Raw genomic sequence first — 6,754 nt, forward strand, 5'->3', positions numbered from 1 at the left:
TATAAAAATATTCGTATTCTAGACGATTAAAATAAATATAACTAATTATATTTATTTTATATGATTTTTCGAATATTAAATGTTTGAAATATAACTTACGAATTTCATCGTTTGAAATAAATATAAAACATTATATTTATTTTTATCAAAGTATACGAAGTACGTTGTTTGAAATAAATATAACTAATGATACTTATGTCGTGAAAGCATTCGAGTTTCAATGCGTTTTGAAAATACATATAAATTTTCGAGTTTCGTTGATTAGTATTTCGTGTGTGTCAAAATGTTATAGTTTCGTTTTATAACTCGTAAAACATCGCCAAATAAATATACTTCTATATTAATTCTAAAAAAAAACTTGTATCTCGATAAGTGTCGTCTTTAAGATTTAAATATGTTTTGTAATCCGGGTTTTTAACGGAAAATGGACAGAGTTTCCTCTGTTTTTAGGATAACCTCGACATCCAATGTGTCGATATTTTAAATCAAAATGCAATAATAATTCAATCAAACAATATATGTATATGATTTTTGCCAAAATACGCCAAAAATTAAACGTATATAATAACTAAATAAAGGATGGTTCGAGCTCGGTCGCGTAAGCTAAAAATCTACGAATCTTTATATAAAGTTTAACGCATTGTTAAAACTTTACCGGGTCCTGAGTTGACCGCCTTTTGACTAAAGTTTGACCAGTTGACGTCTTGACCCGATACCCGAACCGAAACCAGTTGACCCATTCGAACCAGTCTTGAACCATAACCAGAACGAGTTGAACCGTAATCGAATCGGGGCTGACTTGTTGACCCGAGTTGACTAGTTTGACTGTTGTTGACCGGGCGTTGACTGCCGTTGACTGAGTTGACTGGGTTTGACCGAGTTAACTCAGGTTGACCGAGCTTTGACCGACGTTGACTTGTTGACCATAGTTAACTTGAATACCGAAACGTGAACTTGCTGTTGACTAACGGCTGACCCGAACATCGAGTTGACCCGCATCATGACCCGAGCCAAAAATAAACTGAACCGCGACACCCGAAACTTTAACCGAGTCTTGAATCCTGACCTAAACATGAACCGAAACATAACTGCCACCACTACAGTCATCATCAGCCAAACACCACCCTCACCATCGACATTATCATCACAACATCATCATCAACATGTCGATTATCAGTGGAAACTTCAACCCCGCCTGAAACAAACATCGATCGGAGAAAGAAGCGAAAAGAAGAAAAAAAACGTGGATCTAACAAGATCTTGAAGAAATTGAGAGAGTTTAGTGCTTACCGAGGAAAACGACTCGAACCTGAAGCTCGTCGGACCAGAACACCATCATCATCATCGGTCATCACCGCCACCGCCGCCGCAGGTGGCGGCACCGTCGTTGTCGACGACGGCACCGGCTCCGCCGGTTCTCTTTCTCTCTTTTCCTCTTCTGCTCGGTCTCTCTCTCGCTTGAACCGTCGGTCACCACCACCTGATGGTGGTGGGTCGTTACTCGATCTGCCGAAGGGGGGGCGGGGTTCTGCGTGGTTTAGGGGTGTGGTTGTTTGCCGGCGAGAGTAAAGGTGCCGAAAGGTTACCGACCACCGTCGGTTCCACCGGTGGTATTGCCTGAATCTCAGGTGCTCTAGAGAGAGAGAGAGTAGAAGGGACTGTAGTGGTGTGCGTGTATCTGTGATTGTGAAAAAGTGAAGAAGATTTAGGGTTTGGCTAGTCTTTTATAGTTAGGTTTAGGTAATGGGCTTTGGGTTTGGGCCCAAGGCCCACAAGCCCAATATCGCGTGTTATAGGTGGCCCGTTAACTATCCGAAGCCCGTTTTCGAATCTTGTTCGGTGTAAAATGTCGTGTAATAAAGTTTTAGAGTCGAAACGCTGGAAATTACGTCGTAACTTGATGTTTAATGCGTCCGTTCGTTGGTTGCGTTAAAAATGCGTAAACTGTGTCGTTCGTCGTTTCGTGTTCGTTTTGCGATCCGTTTTCAACGACGGATAATAATTCTGAATGCGAAGTTAAATATATCATAATATATTAATATTGTGTCGTAACTCGAATCCGGTGCTTCCATTCCGTTGCTGGTGCGTTCCTACAGTCGCGTTTTTCGTTCACGTATGCGTGTTGTGACGTTTAGAAGCGTGAAAATTTTGCAAAACGAAATCCATGAGTTTAAATTATATGTATAAACTTTGTATTTGTCGGTGTCACACCCCCAAAAACCACATGCGGAACACCACCGCTTGGAGGCGTGACCGTCCAGGATCCAGCCACTAATTATACTGAGCATTGATTAATAGTAGAAATATTTGCTACCCAAAGTAGTTAGCAACATCGTAGTTTAAGTTCGATAATTAGTTTAAACAAAACAGCGGAAGCATAAACCAAATAGTTTTAAAGATAGTTCTTAGTTCAAGAAAATTAAACCCAACACACGGGTTTTGACGAACACTACACATCCCCAAGCAGCAGCTCCTGAGTCACTGGTTACCTGCAAAGCATGCAGTAAGGGGTCAACAATAATGCTGAGTGAGTTCACTAGTTGTCCAGTTTTAGTTTACCAAAAACTTAAGTTGTTTAGATAAAGCATTTATAATCACGTTGTGGGGAGCTACCCCATCTGTAAGCTCACTAAACTGTAGATACCGAAACTGTTGACGGAAAGTTGTTGTGCCCCAAGTCAATGTCTATCGTCATTGACCATGTTGCAAGGTCTACTAGTTCACGCCCGATCTCCCCCGGTCACGGTGTGAGGTTGTCAAACCTAATAGCTATCAACTAATAACCCGTTCGCCCCCGGCGATTAATCGGTACTGTAAGCAGGGACTTAAAGTGATAGAGTTTCGTTTAGCATGGCTAGTTGTGATTTATAAATAATATCCAAACGTATCTCCCTCGGAGATAGTAGTTACCCATTTTGATTTCCCCCGGAAGTAATGGTTCAAAAGTGTTTTTCCCAAAGTTGGTAGTTTGTTCGTGTCCCTCCGCGGGACGCATGCTTTTAGTGTGTGAACTCACCTTGGGTTGCTCGGCAGATTAGGTTACTTGTCAAACACGTTGGTCACCACGTCCTAACATGGTTACCAGTATAGGTCAGGTTTGGTATACAAGCATTCACGTATAATCTACACATAACTAACACGTTGCATGCATACAAACAGTCATAGGGTTATTGGGCCGGCCCTAATATTTACACAACCAAACAGCAACACATAGTCCAGTCAACAGGTAGCCCATATTACACACATTATGGCCCAATAACCAAAGTGGACAGCCCAGTCGCAACCAGGTGGTCTCGAGTCGCAACCAGGAGGTCTCGGCTTGTCATGCTGTGGTTGCGAGTCGCAACCGTGTGGTCTTGAGTTGTCACGCTGTGGTTGCGAGTCGCAACCAGGAGGTCTCGAGTTGTCACGCTGTGGTTGCGAGTCGCAACCGTGTGGTCTCGAGTCGCAATGCTGTCCTTTTCTTGTTCACGTGTTGATTCAGACTTAGTCAGGCTAAATTGTACCAAGCATCAGGCCCAAATCAGGAAACAACCAATAAGGTTTCAACTAACAATTTTCCTAATCTGACCATTAGTAAACATGGATCAAACATTGCCCTTTTTAAACCTTCAAGTCATCTTCAACAAGTTCATCACAAGTTCATCAATTTTTAGGGTTTTCATCTTAACATAATCATACACTTTTATGAACCAAAATCACATATTTTAACAAGATCATCATGCAAGAACAAGAAAACATACATTTTGTAACTTTAAACATGACTAGATTGGTTTAAACATTCCTAAAATATCATTCTTTTATTTATTCAAATGCCAAGTTAGCATGCTCATAAACAAACCACAACAATCTTCATGTTTCTCATGATTTCTACTCATTTAAGTAAATCAAGATCATGTAAAAAGAGGTCAAGTCATAAACATTTCATTCATCAAGCATACAAGGCATCTAGTACACATATATAACACTAACCGGTTGTGAAGAAGGAGCCGAAACAAAGGAAAGGAACCAAGAAGATGGAGTGTCCGAGTGATGATGATCTTGACCGTGTTTCCTTGTAAGATCCGAACTTGAACCGAAAGTTGGAAGAGAATGGGGTGTTGTTTGGGGTTTCTAGTGAGAGAGAAGGTGTGTGTGTGTTGGTAACTAAAGAATGGAGAATGAGGGGAAGTTGGGATTTATATACAAGGTTTCAAAATTGGCTAAGGGGTTTCGGCCCAAACTGGTTACGGCCCAAGAGGCCCACTCGAGACCGAGTGGTCTCGAGTCGTGGTCTCGACTAACTAGTATATATATATATATAATACATACATACATACAACACATATCATGCAAAAAGTCACGTTTCCATTTAATAACATATATGTACACAAAGATATTACAAGATGTTCGTTTGGAAAAACCTAGAGTGTCACATTATCCCCAAGTTTTAAGAACTTTCGTCCCGAAAGTTAAGGCAGCCACTACCAAGCTAGCGTGTTTCAACGGGGTGTCACATCATCCCCCCGTTAGTTTGGAATTTCGTCCCGAAATTCGGTTGTAGCTTCAGTGCTGGGGGTTTCGTTTGGGAACAACTGGGGATACTTGCACTTCATCTGGTCTTCCCGCTCCCAGGTAAACTCTGGGCCACGTCGTGAGTTCCAACGAACTCGCACGAGAGGTATTTGGCTACGTTTGAGGGTTTTGATCTCTCGATCCGTGATCTCAATCGGTTCCTCAGTAAAGTGTAGCTGTTCATCAATAGTGAGTTCCCTGAAGGGAATTATGAGTGTTTCATCTGACAGACACTTCTTCAGATTAGACACGTGAAAAACATTGTGCACTGCACTCAGCTCTGCAGGCAGGTTCAATCTATAAGCAACCTTACCGATTTTCTCGGTAATTTCGAATGGTCCAACATATCGCGGGTTCAGCTTGCCCCGTTTATCGAAACGAACCACACCCTTCCAGGGTGAGACTTTAAGTAGAACCCGGTCCCCGACCTGGAATTCTAGCGGTTTCCTACGCTTATCAGCGTAGCTTTTCTGACGGTCACGAGCTGCCGCCATGCGTTGTCTGATCTGGGTAATCTTTTCCGTCGTATCTACCACCAGTTCTGGGCCTGTGATTTGACTATCACCGACTTCCGCCCAGCAAAGAGGTGATCGGCATTTACGACCGTACAATGCCTCAAAAGGTGCCGCCTGAATGCTAGTGTGGTAGCTGTTATTGTAGGAGAATTCCACCAGCGGTAGATGCTTCTCCCAGTTCTTGCCAAAATCGATCACACATGCCCTAAGCATGTCTTCCAGGGTTTGGATGGTGCGTTCAGACTGCCCATCCGTTTATGGGTGGTAAGCGGTGCTCATGTCCAAGCGTGAGCCAAAGGATTTGTGCATAGCTTGCCACAACTCGGAAGTAAAACGAGCGTCTCGGTCGGAAATAATGGAAGTTGGCACCCCGTGTCTCGAGACTACTTCCTTTAAATAGATTTCTGCCAAGGTAGAAAACTTGTCAGTTTCCTTAATGGCCAGAAAGTGTGCAGACTTAGTCAATCGATCTACTATCACCCAAATAGTGTCATTCCCGCGTTGGGATCTTGGTAGCCCCGTAACAAAATCCATGGAAATTTGTTCCCATTTCCACTTCGGGATTTCTGATTGCTGGAGTAGGCCTGCTGGTTTCTGATACTCAGTCTTGACTCTTGCGCAGGTCAAACATTTGCTAACGTAAGCTGCTATGTGGGCTTTCATGCCAGGCCACCAGTAAGTGGTCCTTAAGTCGTGGTACATCTTATCTGAACCAGGATGTACTGAATAACGGGACTTATGGGCTTCGTCCATCACAAGCTCTCGTAGATCTCCGTAAAGTGGGACCCAAATGCGCCCTGCCACATAGTAGGCGCCGTCTTCTTTTTGCTCTAGTCGTTGTCTCGATCCTCGCAGGGACTCAGCCCTGACGTTTTCCGGTTTCAGAGCTTCAGTCTGAGCATTTCGAATCTGGGTAGGGAGATTAGACTGGATGGTAAGTTGTAATGCTCGCACGCGCTTGGGCGTAGTGTCTTTTCGGCTGAGGGCGTCTGCCACAACATTGGCCTTGCCCGGATGGTACTTGATGGCGCATTCATAATCATTCAGGAGTTCGACCCATCGACGTTGCCGCATGTTTAATTCCTTTTGCTTGAAAATATGCTCGAGACTCCTGTGATCGGTGTAAATGGTGCACTTGGTACCGTACAGGTAATGTCTCCATATCTTAAGCGCAAAGATCACTGCTCCTAGTTCCAAGTCGTGCGTAGTGTAGTTCCTTTCGTGCGTCTTAAGTTGTCGAGAGGCGTAAGCAATAACTTTGTCGCGTTGCATTAACACACAACCGAGCCCATGGATGGATGCATCGCACTAAACCACAAAGTCGTCAGTGCCTTCAGGCAATGAGAGAATAGGAGCACTACAGAGGTTATCCTTTAGTTTCTGAAATGCGGTTTCCTGAGCTTCACCCCATTTATAAACCATACCCTTCTGAGTAAGAGCCGTGAGAGGCTGAGCAATCTTTGAGAATCCCATGATAAATCTTCGATAGTATCCCGCTAGTCCCAAGAATTGGCGGACTTCGGTCGGAGTCTTAGGGGTAGGCCAATTCTTTATAGAGTCGATCTTAGCTGGGTCGACGTGAATTCCATCCTTGTTAACCACGTGCCCAAGGAAATGGACTTCTCGAAGCCAGAAGTCGCATTTCGAGAACTTGGCATACAGTTGCTCATTGCGAAGGAGTTCGA

General features: G+C 43.6%; 1 long non-coding RNA gene across 1 annotated transcript; it reads right to left on the minus strand.

The window, feature by feature from the left end:
• Positions 1-540: 540 nt before the first annotated feature.
• On the minus strand, positions 541-1,563 carry LOC118489242. The gene is made up of 2 exons (XR_004886863.1): positions 1,291-1,563; positions 541-1,195 (listed from the first exon to the last, which is right to left on the minus strand). It is a non-coding gene; the product is annotated as an uncharacterized LOC118489242 (long non-coding RNA).
• Between the last annotated feature and the right edge of the window lie 5,191 nt (positions 1,564-6,754).

The sequence above is a fragment of the Helianthus annuus genome, chromosome 17 (genome assembly GCF_002127325.2).
Source record: "Helianthus annuus cultivar XRQ/B chromosome 17, HanXRQr2.0-SUNRISE, whole genome shotgun sequence".
NCBI classification, from domain to species: domain Eukaryota; kingdom Viridiplantae; phylum Streptophyta; class Magnoliopsida; order Asterales; family Asteraceae; genus Helianthus; species Helianthus annuus.